Genomic DNA, 19,103 nt, shown 5'->3' with positions numbered 1-19,103 from the left:
CAATCCCTCAACTCTAGATGAGGAAAAAGGTTGGGTCAGAAAAGCAAGCATCCAGAAGCTGGCCAATGGTCTCTTTAGCCCACTATAATCATCCCCCCAAACCCATTCCACACTGTGGCAGCAGCATGCACACCATCCGAACACACCATCCAAAGCTGTTTCACTGAACCTACCACCCAGAGAAGGGGAAGACACCTCATTCTGAATGGGCTGGAAGAAGGAGATAGACGGTTCAGCATTTCACCAGCACCATAGGAAGCAACAGACTCCTTCAATGAGCTGTGAGAAGAACATGGTGGGAAAGATAAAGAGAGACCAGTGACCGCACCATGGTTCAAGACAGAGCATGAAAACAACCAACTGAGACCTGTTTGCAGGCATTAAAAGTCTCCAGGGAAGAAGGAATGAAAGACTAAGAAGGAAATCTAAGAGAAGCAGAGCCCACTTAAAAGCAGCAGCTCATCACTGTAAATATATCTGTGCAGTTTATATTGTTTATTTTCAATAAACCAAACCACCTATCATTTCAGCCAGGCCTGTCATGACTATTCATTATTCAAGAAGTTTTGCCTGAAGAAGCACAAACCCATGCCACTGAACTGCTGTCCCCAGAAGCATACCAGAGCATCACTGGGAGGGCAGGAGGGGACGTGGCCTTCTGTGTGTGTTCATCGTGCACAGCGAGCGTGAAGCTTGCTGGCTTCTTCTCCAGAGCAAATGGCTTCCGTTCCAGATGGAGGGACTAATAAACAACCTCTGACAAAAGTGTTGTGTTTCTGGGACAACTGGGAAGCACATGCCAGAGACACAGAAGGGCTTGTAGTCATGCTGCTGGGCTACGCAGAGCTCTGACACACTCCCTGCCTGACAGAGGAGCCCTGGCTGCAGCAGCATTCATGTTTCATTGTTTTTCTTTTTTCTTTTCTTGGGACGTGCTGTCTGTCAGTGGATGGGGATGGGAAAACCAGTTGATAATCCATGGAGCAAACCACACAGAAGGCTGAGGAACTGGGGTGGGAAGGAAGAGCTGGAGCAGAGAACAAATGCTGCAGAAAGCAGACCACAGTGCTCTTGAATTAGCAGCACAGTCCCTGGACGTGTCGAACTGGGTAGAGGAAACTGAGTGTAGCTGTTTGCAACCAGCTTACAGCTCTTGTCCCTCCTGAAAATGGGGAGAATTATTAAAGGGTATTCCCTCCACTGGGGATGGCTCTGAGGGTCCCTTTTTCTAGGGGCTGGCTTTGGAAAATGAAAATATCCCTTGACACCCATAACTGCAAGTGTGCAGCTGTTGCTTCTAGTCCCCTGGGCACTGAGCTGGCCCATGGGAAATAAGGCCATTAAATTTTTCTCTAATTTCTCTAAGGTGGAGAAGTTTGTGAAGTACTATCTTCAAATCAAGCCTTCATCAAGAGACACAGCCAGGAAGAACAAGTAGCCCAGTCCACTGTCCAACAGAACCTACCACCAGGCAAAAACCAGAAATGGAGGAAGATCTGAGGTAGGACTAAACTACTGTGTTTAAAATCAGATTTCTAAGCATCAAGGACTCAGACAGATAAGCAGGTGAAGGAAGGTTTCAAAGACTTAGTGTGTCTCTAGGTAGATAGACACACACTTCCCCTCCAGCATGTTGCATCTCTGTGCATATACTAGATGGTCTCTTTTCTACTGAGGACACATGAAGGAGAAGTTTCACCGGCATTCCCAGGAGACCTTAACTGAGTTATGTACCAAATACCTCTCAATTGCCATTGGATCCAGGTCCCTGATTCCCACAGATCCTTTACAAACACCCAGCCTTGTATTAATGACAGTAAGTTCAGCAGCAGGATCTCTCCATCACAGCAATACTTGCACCCAAAGATTTCCCTGAATACATACACCAGAGGCAGTACTCAAGCTAGATTGCTCTGAGTCACCTCTTCTCAAACGTGATGTTCCCAGCCCTCTGAAGGGCTAAACCCCAACAGCCAGCCAAGGTGGGACATGGACTGCATGTGACCTGGACAACCTCAGTGGTGTCAGCAGTGCCGTTCAGTTCCCACTGCTCTCAATGGTGTCAGCTTGGGACCTCCCAGGGCCAGTTTTTCAGTTTCCTCAAAGTCATTTTTAAAAAATGTAGAAACTTGGGAATGAAATTCTTGCTCCACTAAAGATCAGAGGGTTTTTTTCTTGACAAGAGGGCTTCATTGTCTGGCTACTGCACATTCAGGTGTGAACTGATGCCAACCCTGTTCATCCAGGTTGTGTTCCTGGAAAGTTCCAGTAGAGACTTTAGGCCAGATCAGTTTGTAAAACGTCTGTCTGTGGCAGTCTGCTATAGGGGAGCACAGAAGATCTCCCAGAAAGTTTCAGATGTGAGGAAGCATCCAGGTGCATCACTGACCACAGCAAAAGTGATGTTAATGCAGGTACACAGGAAACTTTCAACTCGATTGTTCGGTACTTTCAAGGTTGGGCTCAGAAGGATGTTTGTACTCGTACAGCCTTCACTGTCAAACCAAGAAATGCATGCTTGGTATCTGTAACGAATCTGTTATTTGTAATAGGCAAGTAGAAGTATTTTAAATTTGTAACAAGAATAAAACTATCCATCAGCATTCCTGCACAATGACAAAGGGGAGGTCTCCCCTCCTCTCACTCTGTGGGTTCTCTCAGAGCGAGAGATGCAACCAGCTGTTGGAAACAGGCTGTTGACAATACTGCAGAGTAAGATATAGGGTATTATGAGTCAATTAAAAATTTATTAAGAGAGAGTGAACAGGAGGTACTGATCTTCTGAATCCATCTGTTTCACCCTTCTTGTGGGACAAGTAAACTGAAACTTTCAGATCTTCCACAGGGAGACCAGAAACAAACAATCCAAACAAACGTGAGGACTCAGTGCTTAAGAAAAACACTTCTTTTTGCTAGCTGTGCTCCAACACCCCACTCACATCACATACTTGCACATGATACACTTCATTGTTAAACACACCCAGGAAAATAAGACCAGCACAGAAAAGCTAATTGCAGTCTGTGTTCATTCTAAAGAGGTCACGAGAGACCTGAACTGTCTGAAGCCAAGGTATGGATAATAAAAATCAGCTGCCAGAACCAGGCTGTAATTCACCTAAGAGCTCGGATAGAGCCCAAACATGAAAATCATAAGTGCTGCGCAGATTGGATCAAAAAAATCTAAAGTGCAAAATGCAACATCTGAAGAGAGCTTCAGGAGAAATCCTGGGCATTACAAGTAGTTTATGCCAAGCTAGACAGGAGGAACTGCAAGAGAGCAGAGTGGAAGATGCAGGGAGAAGTGCAATGTATTGCATTATATTTTCAAAATAACTTTTGACAAGATCCCTCAAAGGCTTTTAAATTAACTAAATTAAGGTTCTCACAAAAGGGAGGAGACGGTAGAAAACGAAGTGTGAAAAAATAAGTGGTTTTTGCAACGGTGATCAACCAAGTACTACTAGGATGCTGTTCTTCAACATGCACAGGAAAAGTCTGGAGAAGGTATGAACAGAAAGGGGACAAAGAGCTAAAACGTATAGGACAGTCACAACCAAAAACACCTATGAAGGGATACAAAAGCCAGTCGTTACTCCATACAGTCCAAGGCCTAAGTGACCTGCAGCAGCAGGATCAGGCAATGGGTTTAACACTGCAAAAGGAAACATCTTTTCCTCTCAGCACACAGTTAAACAGCAGAACTCATTGCCACAGGACTTTGTGGGAGTCAAGAATATAAGAGGGCTCAAAAAGAATTAGACTCACTTGAAGACAATAGATCTAACAATGGCTTTTAAACACTGGATCTGATGGAAACTTCCAGGCCTGGACATCCCCCAAAATCCTGATGCTGGAAGCTGGAAGCTGAGCTGGAAGCTCAGGGATGCAGCAGTCTTAGGTATGTCTCTGCTCCTAGTATATAGGGCTTCAGATGCTGGCTTGAGTGGCCTTGATATGGCCACACAGGACAGTTATGTATCAAACAGGCTGATTATCTCTGCAGCAACCAAGTCCATCTTTTCAGTTTGTTCCCCCTTTTGAAACCATTTCTGAATGTGCCCTTATTATTGAGGGAGACTGGGAGAGGCTCAAGACAAGCAAAAGCAAAATTGACCAAGGCCACCCTTCCTAGGGTATATTTATTAACAATATGGAAAGGTAATGTCAGTCTCCCTATCAAGACCATAAGCAGCAGGGATCGAGTTTAGTCTTAGCTAAAAGGCCCAAAGATTCTTCCTTGCTAGATTGTGGAAACAGTAGCTGGATGCCATAGCACTCCTGTCCAGCCTCCATTGGAGAGGGGAAGAGCTGTGGGTGGCAGGGGCAGCAGGACAGGATCAGGTACTATTGACTAAGGTGTTTTTTGATTCAGAGTCCAGGCAAGCATGCATTGGGTTTGCATGCATCCCTCCTCTTGTTACTACTGCTCTAGCTTTACACCAACTGCTCTCACTACTCCATTGCTCCAGCTGAGCTCTGACATCAGGAGAGGACTCTGTATGTCTTCCCTGATGACTTTGCAGCACCTAGCACAGCAAAATCCTAAGCAGGAGGACCTTCAGCTTGCTGTTAGTCATATCTATTCAGGAGACCCTAGAGCAGGTCAATACTTCTGCTGATGGAGAAGATGATGTGGAGAGGCTCAGAGTTGACTTTGAGAGCAGTCCCCCTCCACCTCAACAATCAGGCAGGAGCTCCAAGTGCCTGTGCCCTGCCACCCTAACCCTAGCTTGAAGGTGAAAATCCCGGGAGCTCTCCTTGCAACAAGAGAAAGCAGAGCAATCTTTTCATCCAGCATCTCACGAAAGCTTGTTCCGCAGGAAACTCTGCCAGGCTTTCTGCAATATTTCCTACAGCAAGGCCTGTCCCCTTGCTTTCCCCACCAAGGAACATTTTGTTCGAAGACAGCTAATGACCCATTTACATTCGCCTATAAAATGATATTGGGTTATTTCTCCCCTCCTCTTCCACCATTTGGCTGCCTCTGGTTTGCAGAGCTTGTCAGGGCTAATTACATTGGCTTTTTCATTGAGGGAGTTTTTCCTCTTTGCATGTGTTTTCTGTTCTGAGCATAGCACAGTTTCAACAGGTTTTTGATGCTGTTGTTGTTGTTGTTCTTGACAAGAGCTGCTGTTATGAAATGCATCCTCATGGCCCTGCCAAGGCCCCAGCCAGCTGAGAACCAGCTCTATTTGATGCAGGAGCAAATTGAGACCATTTGGTACTTGGGGCACTGGACATCTTATTCAATCTGCAAGGGAGCTGGGAAAAGGGTTGAGTTTCTCCTCCCTCCCCTTCCCTTTCAATACACTCATTTGTTCCTGAAAAAGCAGTCTGTTTCTTTTCCAGTCTTCCCTTTTCCCTAATTTTATCCATATGCAGTCCAAGATGGACATGGAAAATTACCTGTCCATTACTCTCAGCAGATGCCTGCCATCGGTTAGGTCAATAAGTTAGCCTTGGGGACGCAAGCTGTCCCTTGCACCCTTTTTCCAGGGGCAAAGCTACTCAGATGGCAGCGAAACCAGAGCAGCCCAGGGCCAAGTCTCAGAGCCAACACAGGGTAGAGAACCACAGCTGATCATGGAGCCAAACTCTGCAGGAGAGCACCCTCTCTTCCAGCACACTGGGGGCTTTGAGGTCTAGGGGAGGAGACTGCAGATCCCCCACCAAGCAAGACCTTCTCCCTCACAGAGAGAGAGTGCCTCAGCCTTAAGGGGGCCCATGTCAAGATCACAGCTGTTGTGTGCGGTCTGGGCAATGGTTTCTCTTCCCCACTCTGCTCCCCAATGTAGCAGCTCATTTATCAGGGAAACACGCCAGCAAGCCAAGATGGTGGGAGAGTTGGAGCGCAGCTGTGCTCCCAGCAGCCTTCCGCTCAGACGGGACTTACCGTGCACCATCCCAACACCAGCTTGGCAGGATCGAGGCTAGATGGGACCATCCACTCTTGCATCTAGTGCACGCCACGCAGACAAGCCCAGAGATTTTTCACTCAGGTCAACGTTTCCATCCTGGAAAAGATAAAAGGGATGCCCTGGGTGGAGAACAGTGCCAGCTCAAGCACAGTGGGAGGGAGATGACCACACAAGCCACCCCACAAGCTGCAGAAGGTGACAGGTCAAGCAATGTAGCTTCCTTCCTACGCTGGCACAAGAGATGGGAGAAAAACCTCCTCTCCAGGGCCTGCCCATGGGAAGCGTTTCAGGGCATTGGCTGCCCCAGAAGAGTTGCTGTTCCCTGTTGGACTCCCTCACAGTCAGCTTGGACCACAATGTCTTTGTCCAGGCTTCAGAGGTGTGGAGGTCTGGGCTGCTCCTTGAGGCTTGGACTCCATGGACTGACCCCAGGGAGCCCTTGCACCCCACCAAGAGTCCAGCCACCATTTTAATTAATGGGGACGACCGGTTTTACCACACATCCAGTCCCACCAATCCCAAGAAAGGAAAACCAAAATATTTCAATGGGAGGTTGAACTATCTAACCCAAGGCTTTGGCATGGCCAAAGCGTCAAGCTGAAGAGCCCACACTCAGGCCCGTGCAAGCCGCAGGGAGCAGACGTGAGAGCACATCTCAGCAGCACCGCCATCACCACGCTCTGGGAAGCCCCTCCATGGGCAGAGCCCTTATAGCAGAAAGGGGTAATTATATTTTAAAACCTCCAGTTCTAATAAAATCCATTCACACACATTCAGAAGTCTTGAATATAACTTACAGTTCTTCCCAAGCCCTTATATTATTTTCATCAGCTACAAAATTGTTGGATAATTGCAATAAATGTGCATGCAGGGGTTGTTTTGGTTTGGGTTTTTTTAGTCTCACAATTAATTTTTTTTAATCGCAGCAGTGGCAGCCACAGCAAGGGGTTGCAGGGCTGTGGTTGCTTGCCACTGCGGGGACGGCGACAGCAGCAGTACCTTTGCCCTGCTGGAGGCGGCGGCCATTTTGGGCAAGGGAAGGCTGCTGGCCCTAAGGTGGCTACAGGCATAGTCCTGACCCAATGCCCCTACATGGACCTCCATCATCAGGCCCAGCACCCCTCCATGGTGGTGACCACGAGGACACAGACAGACAACCATCTCCCTGCATCCTCTGAGGACAACCAGGAAGCAAGATCACCAGAGAGGGACACCCCACTGCCACCTTCTCCCTCCCTCCCTGAAGGCAGCAGGCCTCAGCCTGCGGGAGCAGAGGGCAGAGCCCAAGCCCTCATATTGATTTTCCCCCGGCAGTTCTCAGGCCGGTATCCTTGGGGAGAGGCAGCAGGGCTGAGGTTACCTCACATGGCCGTGTGTGGGTGAGGCAACCCCGCTGCAGCCCTGCACCTGTCTTGTACCCTTGGACAGGCCGACACGCTGAGCCCACGGCATCAGCCCACATAGCACCTTCTTCCTGCCTTTTTGCTAAATCATCCTTTAAAAACTCTCTGTATTTTTCCCTGCAATGAATCAGGGGGCCTTCCCCATACATTGGAACAGGCTGCCCAGGGAAGTGGTTGAGTCACCATCCCTGGAAGTGTTTAAAAGTTGTGTAGATGCGGCACTTAGGGACATGGTTTAGTGGGCATGGTGGTGTTGGGTCGACGGTTGGACTCGATGATCTTAGAGGTCTTTTCCAACCTTAATGATTCTATGATTCTGCGGAGTGGAGGGGATAATTGCATCCCCCCTCACGCCACCTCACCTTGCCTGGAGGAGACGCGAGCATAAAGACCAGGTTGTAAATCATTTTCACACGTTAATGCGATTGTTTTTACCAGAGAGGCTGGGGAAATAAGGAAATACATGTATATTGTCCCCACCTTTTTTTAACTTAAAGAAAAACCCTCCCTCTCTCTCCCCAAAACATACAGAAGCAGAAGGGCGCAGGTTCACCCCCATGTCTCAGCCAGCCTGACCTAAAAGACCTAAACCCCAGATTAGATCCTCTCTGCAAAAATACCCCATGGCTGGGACAGGATATCCTCCTTGTTACATTTTAAATGAGGCCTTCCTCCCAAAAAAACATGACAAACTCCTTCTCCAAACTCTAATCCTAATCTGGTCTCTGACCCACTTCAAAACCACCTCCGAGCTTCATCACGCTGCAGAAACTATGTCCCAAGGGGAGGAACATCTCTGAGCTCCGGGTCCATCCACTACTGAACCATACAAACACAACTGCAGAAAAGATGTACAATCCATTGCTCCTCTCCTCACAGCAGCCCAGATGTAAAACATTTCTTGTGTATCAGCAAAGGCTGACCCACCAAAGAGAAAACAAACATGAGATTCCTCAAGAATGGAGCCAGTGAACGCCCCTACTGGTCTATCTGTTACTGATGCCACATCTGGAAAGAGAAAACTGGCTATGTCACTGCATGCAAGACGTTTTCTGGAGCATTGGCTGAATTTAATTCATCTATCCCAAACCCATTTTAAAAACTCTAATGGCAAAATCAGAGCAACTGAACAGAAGTTTTTTGGTGTAAGAAACAAAAACAAGAACCCAAATCAGCTTATTTGAAGACTGATAGTAAAAGCTTATATGTTTTGAGAGTTTGACAGGGGACATGAAGAGAGGAGATGAAATTTTGAAAGGAAATATTTAAGAGGGAAACTGGTGGCAGGTGTATTATTGCACACTGAGTATTGATAAATTATAATTGTTGGAGACAGAAACACACCACCCTTCCTCTTCTGACTTGGGTTAGGCAAAGGCCATGGGTGACTGTTAGATATGCACCAACCAACCCTGTCTCTGGCTCAAGACCAAGGGGGGGGCGTTCAGTCCTTGGGGGGTGGTGGTGTGTAAGGTGGTCATCATAAGCCTCACCCCTTGGGTTTGCTGCTGGGGATGAATATTGCCTCTTCCTTGCACCTGAAGTGCTTCAAAGGGACAGGCACAGTGTGCACCAAGTGAGTCAGAGCTACCTGTGTTCCTGCAAGCTTCTGAGCTCCAGGAGGCCTTCATTTTCAGGCGGGGTCTGAACTTGCTAAGGATGGGAGCAGCTCTCCCTGGACTAACTTCTTAAAGGACATCAACTAGTGCAGCTGCCCTGCTCTCCCACAGATGGGAACCCAGCATGGCTCATTTCAGTGGAAATCTCATTAAGGAGGTAGAGTTAAGTGACAAAGAAATCAAGCTTATCAAGGTCCAGCTAGGGATAGTCAGAGGAAATGCAGCAGCCAGAGCACATGCCAATATTGTTAATGCCTTTTTTGTCTGTATCTTAGAGAGGGTTTATTTTGGCAGCTGGAAAGTGTGTTAAAAAAACATGTCCTTGTTGTATAGATTGCATAGACCATTGGAGAGAGCCAAAGCTACTAGAACAAGGCAGCACAGGGATGCTCTGACAGCAGAGCTGAATCCTCACCTGGCAGAAGTCCACAGAGCTCAGCGAATCCAATAGCACTGCACTTCTTTACACCAACTGAGCATCTGGCCCCAATTTGTTGTTTGGTCTGTTTGTTGTTTGTTTTTCTGACATCTCCTTTGGGCTTCTCATACTTGAGCTACAAAATGATGCTGCAGTGCTATGTGATTATCACCAAACTCAGCCACGTTCCATAGCAGTTCAGCAAGTCACGATGGGTTCTTCAGGAGCCAAGCCTTCCTTTCAGTGTCAGTATGGCTTTCTCAGCTCTGATATCCCCAAGATTCAGAAGGGATCAAACAGTTCAAACAGTTCCAAGAGCAAGCTTGGAAGTAAGAGGTTTGTTTGCCAATGACCATGTGAGCAAGTTTCTTCCCCTCTCCCAGCACTTCTTCCACAAAAAGCATTGCTATAGAGGGCTAAAACCCTGAACCAAGCGGGCTTGTCTTCTGGTTCATGGCCAGTGGATGTCAGTGACTTATTGATTAATCAAAAACAATGACAGGTTTGAGTAGCTAGCCAAATCTCAAATATGCATATATCTCTTGCATGCTAGAGAAAGATTGCTCTGGATGTGTGGTGTCCTTCCCAGTGCCCACACACAGCAGACTGGAGTCCATGAGCCATCAGTGATGGTGTCCTAGACATATTATCCTCAGCAGGTCTGTACTTGCTGGAAAGGTCAAGGTGGTGGCTATCGTATGGATGAGAAGCATGTGCTATGGATGCCATCCTGTCCCTCATCAGTCTGTTAGAAAGCTTGGTTCCTAGCTACTTTGATCCAGGAGGTAACCAGCTTATTTCCTGACAAGCTAACCAAAGGGACAACTGTCATGGTAACACAGATAGATGAGTACCTTTATGAGCCCATGAGAAGGTGGTTACAGAAGCCTTCACTCCATGTGAGCTGGGGATATCATGGTGTACATGATTTTGGGGGGCGAGGTGCTATTGCCATGCTGTGGTTCATCAGTCCTATGGCAGGTGGGAATCTCTGCTCACAAAACTCTTCCCTGGCAGGGCCAAACACATCCCTCTCTTTGGCTGTGAAAGGAAACACCAAGTGTGACCAAAAGCAGCTCCTTACAGGATGCAAATAAAGCTTTAAAAAGAGCAAAATGTTGACAAAACAAAAAGAAACAGCTAGGTCAGCAGTAAATTGGACATCCTTGGCATGTGTCTCAAGCCACACGCAGCTAGGACCATCTGGTGGCAGCGGGCAGGCTAATACATCCAAAAGCAGCTTGCTCTGGCCAGCAGCACGTGACAAAAGCTCTTGTGTCCCTGTAAGAAAGGGCCCTGCAGGTGACACTGATGCGACCAAGCAGTACTGAAGATATCCTTCACAAGCAGCTGTCATAGCGCTCTCTGCAAAATCATCTCTCTCCCACCTTAAGGTAACGAGGGACCCAGACCACCACTCAGCCAACTGCAAGACCTGCCTTGTGTCTTCAGATTTGCTGCTGCCTAGTCCTTTCAACTCTCTTCACATCCTCTGATGAGCCTAACACAGCCACTGCCTTGTGTGTCCAAGGCCAGCTTTGGCCTCATGGCAGGTGACTGCAGAGAGCTTGCTACACCTTGACTGTACAGACCAGCACAAAGATGGCTTTGGTGACATGTACCCCTTTGCATTTTAGGTTTAGCATCGCTCTTTCAGCTCTGCAATTGCAAGGATCCCACCTATAGCAGGGAAGCAGGGATTCCCTTCACTGCATTTTCAGCACGCACATCTTGGGCTTCAGGATGCATCTTGGGCTTTCTTATTTCAGCCGTGGAAGCAGCAAAAGAGCTTAAATTGTACCCATCATGTTGCTATTAGTCGCTCGAGCTTCTCTTCCCCCACTCTTCCTCCTGCCGCCCCCACTTCGTTCCACATTTTTCACATTTCTGGGGATTGTTTTTCACCTCCCAATGCTTTCTGGAGCTTGCCCAACAGAAATAAATGCAGCCTGACCATCGCTGGTGGGGCGAGGGACGGGAGGTTACACTCTCGGTAAATTTAGCCTCTCATTGACAGATTTATCTTCCTTAATCAGAACCAAGTGTAGTTAGCGAGGTTTGTTTTTGTGGACTGAACTTCCCCAAAGTCAGTGTACACACACCTCCCCCTCCCTCCCCAATTACATAAATGTAGTTAAGAGCTAATTTCCTGGAGTACGTGCCAGTGCTCTCTCCAAGCAAACAAAACAAAGACGACACGTAAAAAAAACCTGTGTTTTGCATTGAGAAGGAAGCTTGTGCTAATAAAAGTCCAGGAATGACAAGGTGTCAAAGGGTCTTTTCCCCATTTCTCCTCCTTCATTTGCACATATAAGGTAAAGCAGAGATGGGGAGCACCTTTCCAGCCTAAAAACACAGGTTGCCCTAGTAGACCTCGAAAAGCCTTGTATAACAGCATGGAGAGGTCAGTGTGCTGAGGGATGTTTTGTTAACTGGCTCTAGATGAACTCATCTAGACTTCATCAGACCTTGTTTCCATCCAGCGTAACCCAGAAAGTCCCTTTTAGCAAGCACAACCTCACAACAGCTGGCTACGTGTTGCCTAATACAGGTACCAAGCCTTCTCAGATGCTGTGATTTGTCTTTCCTCCTTTTGCAAAATGCCATTTCACCCAGTCAAAGGGAACTAAAGTTTTAGTCAGAAACTAAAACATGCCTTTCATTAGGCAGATGAGCCTGGCAGATTCACTAGGAGAACCGCACAGCTTCTCCATTTAAATCAAGACTGTCTGCTCTTGTCCTTTCCTCATCCTACATTCCTGTGTTGGTACCACCAAAGTATACCGTCCTGCCACAGCCTGGATCAGCAGGGGGGGTTGAGCTAGCCAGGCCTTGGCTCCACAGTCCTCTCCTGGGAACAATTTGGAGGCTGTGTGGTAGGAGAGACTTTGTGGACATCTTCCTTCATGGGGCTCCTCCTCTACATCTGTCCATGATCTTGCTTTAACATTTCCCTTTCATTTTTCTTCCCAATGTGCTATTAATTAAGAACATTTCTAACATGTGCCAGCCTGGAAAGGAATGTGTTGTAATGACCATTTTTCTTCTGTTTCAGTTTAAAGGATTGTTTTTATTGAGCTCCTATAATGCAACCAAGCCCATAAAGAACAGATTTGAAGAGAAAAACTTGAATTCAGACTCCAGTAAGGTTCAATAAACTTCCATTAGGTCTCAGACAGGTGGACCACATGAACGGCAACAATGACTTCAGCATCTCTTCGCTTCTGTGTGTCATGCATGAGAAGCCTAGCTAGTGTAACTGGGTAATGTTTCTTCCCTGCTTTCTACAGGCCATGCTGGTTGCCAGTTAGAAGAAAAAGCAAGAAATGAGGAGGGAAGCCCAGGGCATGTCTGGTCCCATTACGATGTCCCCATAGTCAAACACTCCTATAGGATGTGTCAGCGCAGGCCAGCTCAAGATGACCCGTAACAAGATGAGATACTGCAGGCAGCGGCACCCAAAAGGACCAGATCTAATCATGGTCCCTTTTGGCTTTCACACTTACTAATTTGTCTGGGATCCATCTGGACAGAGGCCATAATTAGAAAAGTAGTTTGCTCAGACTTAGCCCATGGAAGCCATCAGAAAGGGTTGCTCTGCTATTGTGCACTGTTAATGTGTCGCCCTTGTTCTCTCTGGACACAGGAAATGAAGAGGATCTGGGAGGATAAGATAAGGCATGTAATAAATTGACTTCTTAAGTCTCTAGGTCTTGCCACTGCTGCCTCCATTTCTGCTGTAACAGGGTGCAGATGAGCTTCAATAACTTAGTTTCTGCTGTTCATCAGCTCCAACATCTGTGGCAAATCCCAGGCAGGTTCCTTGTTCCTTATGCTTACCTGGGGAGGCTTGTCTTTTGAATGGTACGACGGTGGATAACTGTGTACTGAGAGACCCAGTGCCTCCCATTGGATCTGATCTGCCTGCTGCAATACAGCTTGACATGGCCAGCCGCACCACCGAGACACAGCCTTCAGCCTCCTGCTGTCACAGGAGCTGCAGCAACAAGCCAAAATCTGCTTTCCCAGGACCAATGCCCCATCTTGCCCCGCCAGACTGCAGAGTTAAATACCAAACACAACTGGATGTTAAGTCAGGCCTCTGAAAGAGCAAGAGTCAAATGGATGGATGAGTCTCAGCCAATCTTTTAGCCCTGTTTTGTGCAACAGACTCTGGAGAATTTTCCAGGGGGGCTGCAAAGGTGCAGATTTAAGTCTCAACCCCTGTCCTCCACAGAGCAAGGAGGTGGCAGAGAAAAGCCCATTTCATTCGATACACAGACAATAAAGAGAGACTGTCGCTCTTCTGAGGAGTCAGCTTTGCCCATGCACAAAGCCAGGAGGATCTTCTGCACTCACCTGCTCTCAGCTACTCCTCCTTCCCACCTCTGATTAACAGAAGCACTGCCCTTTCATACATTTGCCCTTGAAGGGCTCACCACGGGTGTTTAGCACTCTCCATTGCTGGCTGGAATTGATTTCCTGAGTCCCTGTAGCAGCACACCAAAATGCTGCCCAAGGGTTATTCTGCCCTAGAGCCAGCTGGCACTGTGGCATCTGGTCCTGTGGGAATCAGCATATCAAAAGGCTCTTAAAAACCACAGCTGGAGTTGCTCCTGTTAAACTTGAGCACTGTGACACCTGGTCCTTGCTCAATATTCCAGGGTTTTGCAGGAAGAAGGGGTTCCTGGGCACTTGGGGGACTTGGATTCTTGCAGGGTCTCACTCATTTTTTATGTTTTCTTTTGGGGGTGCTGGCCCCAAGGGGCTGCTGCCGCTCTCGGCATGTAGCAGAGGTCCGCTCAAGAGCTACTGGGTAAACAGGAGAATGATTCTTCTACAGAGTCGGCCAAAGCCAATGCCATACATGAGGCTCCTTCCACAGTCATACAGTGTGGGACAAGGCACAGCTGCTACACTTCTGGTTTTGGGTCTGTTCCCACTGTGTTTAATCAGCCAAATCCACCCCTGCTCCCAGGGAACCCCTTTTTCCATGGCATTTCCCCACCCAGTGCCAGGGGGCTGTTCCTAAGGTTGCAGTCCCCAGGTTGAAGCACTGCTTCCCCAGTAAGTCTTTGCTTTCTATACTTTTAACGCATTGTTATCTTACACTGCATGGCATATTGAGGCTAATGCTGCTCCCCCAGCTTCAATGCAACTGATTAATTTCCACCGAACAGGCTTGTACCTGTGAAGAAGTTGGAGGCATCTGCATCATACCCAGGGCAAGAGGAGCTCCTCCACAGCTTGTTTTGGGAAATCCTGTGATTTAGGACGCTCAGGGTATCCCCACAAGTCACTGCCCAGCCCATCTGGGCCTATGAGGATTGCTGCGTAATAAAAATACCTAGGAAACAACACATGTAAAAGTAAAATGCAAACCGGCAGTCCTGGCACAACTAGCCTGTGTAGATCTTGGATGGGAACTCTACCTGGGTTTTTTTAATGCCTTACTAGTGTCTGTATGCAGAGATGAGCCTTGCGCAGTGGTCACAGCCCCAGCTGTCAGCTCCTATAGCCAAGGCGAAGGCTCACGCAGCCCAGCCTCTGACGCCCAGGCCTCCCGATGCACCAGGGCCATGTACAAATCTAGGTGGGGTTGTGTTTCCATTATAACGCCATTAACATTTTCTTTTCCCATTGGTGTAATTAAGTATGTTTCCTTTTTGCATACAAAAAAGTTAGGTCAGCCCAGAGGCATTGCTCAAGCACAAGACAGCTTAGCTGGGCAGAAAGGAAGGTTACAGCAGCTAAGAGAAATTGGAAAAGAGGGAAGAAGCAACGCAGAGGTGCATTTACATATTTTGTGAATTAGCAAGGGCTAAGATGGAGTCCCTACCCTGTGACATCTTTAATCCAAACTAGGCATCTTCCTAGGCATCTTCCTATGTGAAAAGCCCAAGAAAACACCCCAGATTTTTAGCTTAAAACCTTACCCTATTTGGGCAAGCAATAACTCCATCTGTATTCAGGACAGAGCAGCATTTGCTAGATTTCAAAGTTCAGCCTGCAGCTGTCTGGAGCTACAGCAGGACTTGAGCAAACAGCACCCAAGGTTGGGCCCATAAGCTGCCTTTCACCATGGCTGCAGCGGTGGAGATGCCCTCAGATGCAACGGGGACCAGGAGCACTTCACAGGGGGTGCCTGACACAGCTCTCACTGGAGCTTCTCTCTTTGCCCCTTAAACAGAAGTGGTTACCTGGTGGTGCAGACAATGCTGGGACCAGCCAGTCCCAGCTCCAGCTGGGGGGCTGCTCCCTCCACCAGGCAGACAGGCTCTCCACAGCGGTGGAGCCACCTGTGCAGTCCAGCTCTGTGCTGCGAACATCAGCCCAGATGAGCTGCCCAGGTCACGTGGGTGCAGGTGGGGCAGCTCCCCACATGCAGCAAGTGTCACTCACTTCAGCTGATGTTGCCCACTTCTGTCCATCTTCCAGGGGCTGTACTGGACCAAAGCACTTCTCTCCCACCCAGAGACAGGCCCCGGTTTCCAGAGGGTGAGCTAGGAGGGTAAATTTCAATCTCACTTTTTGCTTAATGTCAAAATTTTCCTCATTTCCCATAGAAAGCAGGTACACGTGGGACTATTTTTACCCTGGTTTATTTTTACTTAGTCTTTCCTACGTTGCCTCTCACATGGCATGCAAGAGACCTACGGCAGTGGCTGGAAGGGCGCTTTCTCCCTCTACAGCATGGCAGGGCTGGGGGCAAATGCACTGCCAGTAATTACAGCACAGCATCATTAAATCAATTGCTGCTTGCAGCCTTGCTCCCCACCCCACGGGGTGCAGCTCCAGGGCAGTGAGGTTGTTCCTAGCCAACACCACTGCCCATACCAGCCCCATTGCTAGAGATACCTCCAGCCAAACATGCTCCCATCCTGACAGTGCTGTCCCAAGGGGCCCGATTCATGCTGTCCCTCTCTTACACCAGAGAACAGTTTGGCCCCAGGAAGGCAATAGGGTGCTGGAGCAAGCTGAAGGCCCCCGGAGCTGTGTTCAGAGCTGAAGCCCAGCCACAGCCATCAACAGGCCAAGAACCGGGGTGCTGCGGAGCCTCTCTGGGACAGGGTCTCCTCTGCTGATCTCTGCCTTCAAGTAAAGCCTGGCAGACAGATGGCTGGGGAAGGGGAACTGGAATGATCAGGAGCTGCTTCGGCCAGGGATGCAAACGCCTTTGGCCAGGGCAAATGCTGTGGGTGTTTGCCCAGCAGATGTTGTGGGCCAGTGGATTTTTTTGGTTTGGATGAGCAATGTGTGAAGGTCTGGGTTTCACTCCTTGGGGAATTAAAACATAGCCCAAGCCTTGGTGTTTTTTCACAAAGGGGAATCACTGCTTTCCACCATCATGACTAACCTTGCTAATTGCGGCCTTTGCAGTCAAGCAGCAGCTGGGTAGAAAGGCAGCCACGCTGCAAGGCTGGTCTGGAAGCAGCACTGGGGCTGCGGCCGAGGCTTTGGCTCCTTGCGAGCACGGCGGCGTGGATGTGAAACAAGATGGGGGGGAGGCAGAGGAGGCCAGACTCTGCCCAAGGGACTGTCATTTCCCAGAGCTGCCTCTTACCCTGCCATCACCTCCCCAGAGCATCTTCCCAAGGCTCCTGCCAGCTTCCCCAGGGGAAAGCACAGACTCTCCATCTCACCAGCCCTCTGCAGCCTGGATAACAGCATGCCACGCTGCCCGCAGTGCCACGCTGCCCGCAGTGCCACGCTGCCGCATTTGCTGGCAGGTGCCCCGTTACCATGGCAATGCTGTCAATGTTCAGATAACATTTTCCTCCATCCCAATTTCTGCTGCTGCTTTATTTCCCCCCCCCCCCCAGTACTTTGTAGCCACACTGGCGCAACCTGCCTCGCAAGGCAGCTGGGAAAGGGTTAGGACACTGCTCTGCAGTCAGGTCATGAAGTCCTTGCTCAGGAATAACAGCATTAGATCTTCTGTCACAACAGAGGTAAAGCTGAAAATCAGCAAGCAGATACTAATAAATCCTCCGCTGTCTCTTCTTATTAGACTTAATCACAGGGAAAAACCCAAAAGGCCTGAAACATATTTGTTAAGTGACTTTTTTTTTTTTTTTTTTTAAAGAAAATCTCACCGTGCAGAGGGGACAGTCATGCGTACAGCTCCTTGTCAGTGCTGGTCTCACTATGGGCACTGCTGCCATGCTCAGGCCTGCTGGAAGCTCCTCTGCCTGCCCATCCTCTCTGCTCAGTCCCCCCATCCGCAACCCTCCTCTCAGAGGGGCAGCAGGGCAGGTGACACCAGCCTGCATCATGCTTGCATGGACAGCCCTGCCCTGGGGGTCCAGCCCACCCCAGTGTCCAGCACAAGCCACCTGGGCAAGCAGGAAGCCCCACAGGAACATCACCTGGGGGCCACGGTCCCTTTTCACCCAAGTGCTATTTCCTGATTGCCACCATCCAGCTTCTCCATAGCAACATCTAGACATTAAATATAGATGCATCCCCAAATCGCCTTTGCAAAAACGCCACCTCTCCCTACCACGGGCAGGCATTTTCAGGGAATGTCACATTTCCCCCTTACCCATCTCCAAATGAAGAAGATGGGAAAGCAGCTAATTAGGAGTGGTCTCGCATCGTCTGCATCCCAAGCTGTTAGCTAGCTGATGAGCTGCTAAATTATTTTTTCTCCTTGCTGAAAGAGATTAACGTATGGCTTCAGATGCAGAGGGACAGTGCCTGCTCCCCAGGACAGCTGGGCAGTGCCAGAGACCCCACTACCAGAGGTTGCTCACACCCAGGGAGGGAGGCAGGGCTGGGGGCAGTCAGGACCCCCGGAGCCAAGGGGCTGCCGGCACTGGGTGCAGGTAGGCAGCAGTACCCACCTCACCGTCCTTGGAGGATGGACAAGGTGCACAGGGAATGGCTGCTGCAGCAAACCTCAGCACGGAGGATGCTGCTCAAATACCTTCCTGGGGATCATTAATCAGTTAATGCTTGTAGAGAGGGGAAGAGGAAAGACGCCCTGCAAGCAAGAGACAGCTGGGACTGTCGAGAAGGGCCAAGGAGAGCCTGGCACCCAGCTCTCATTGCCAGGCAGCAGAGAAAATGTGAGGCCAGAAAATTAAGAGCCATAGAGATAGGTTGCAGCTGCTGTGCTGGGTAGGATGCTAACAGAGCATGGCTTAGCACTGTACAAAAGAGATGGTGCAGCATTAGCCTCCCATAGCCACAGCCCCCACCGTGTCCCGAGACTTTCACAGAAAAATACTGGGACTCTTCACTCACCTTTTCTGCTCAAGCCTGGGCATTTCTGAGAAAACACGATACGCAGCCATGCTCTGCTCACCTGCTTTGTGACTCCCCACGCTATCCCCAGCGATGCATCTCCAGCAAGTTCAGCAGCAGGGTACAGCTCCTGATTCCTGCCAGTTTTGTGAAAAGCAGACAGTGGGGGTGAGAGGAGAGACATGATTGACTCCCCAGCTGAGGAAAGAGCCGAATCTTTATTGAACACTGCTGGCAGATGTGAGACATTACAGAAAAAGCTGCGATTACACCCATGAGGCACCTGGCGAAATGTCCCAAGCCTCCTTGACCCCATCCTGGGGAGGCTGTTCATGCAATGACAGCAGGGTCACCTTTCGCTGGTGTTTCCAGGCTCTCTCCTACAAAGTCAGTGCTACCCAATCCTTGTGCACCTCAGTCCTTTAAGCCTGGGGTATGATAGGACAAGGGTGAGGGACCTTTCTGCAGTGAGCAACCTTTCTGCAGTGAGCGTGGG

General features: G+C 49.0%; 1 long non-coding RNA gene across 3 annotated transcripts in view; it reads left to right on the top strand.

Annotated features, from left to right (window-relative positions):
• LOC143162138 (uncharacterized) overlaps positions 1-19,103 on the top strand; it is a 45,900-nt gene that overhangs the window by 8,470 nt on the left and 18,327 nt on the right. For 2 of the 3 annotated variants that reach the window (XR_012995647.1, XR_012995646.1), the window contains exon 2: positions 1,367-1,501. This is a non-coding gene — a long non-coding RNA (uncharacterized LOC143162138). Of the gene's footprint in view, positions 1-1,366; positions 1,502-12,648; positions 12,733-19,103 lie in introns of those variants that run through there. The other variant, XR_012995648.1, reaches the window with a different exon arrangement.

This window comes from Aptenodytes patagonicus, chromosome 6 (assembly GCF_965638725.1).
Source record: "Aptenodytes patagonicus chromosome 6, bAptPat1.pri.cur, whole genome shotgun sequence".
NCBI classification, from domain to species: Eukaryota; Metazoa; Chordata; class Aves; order Sphenisciformes; family Spheniscidae; genus Aptenodytes; species Aptenodytes patagonicus.
Note: the sequence above shows the minus strand (reverse complement) of the source record. Positions and strands in the feature narration are given on the sequence as shown.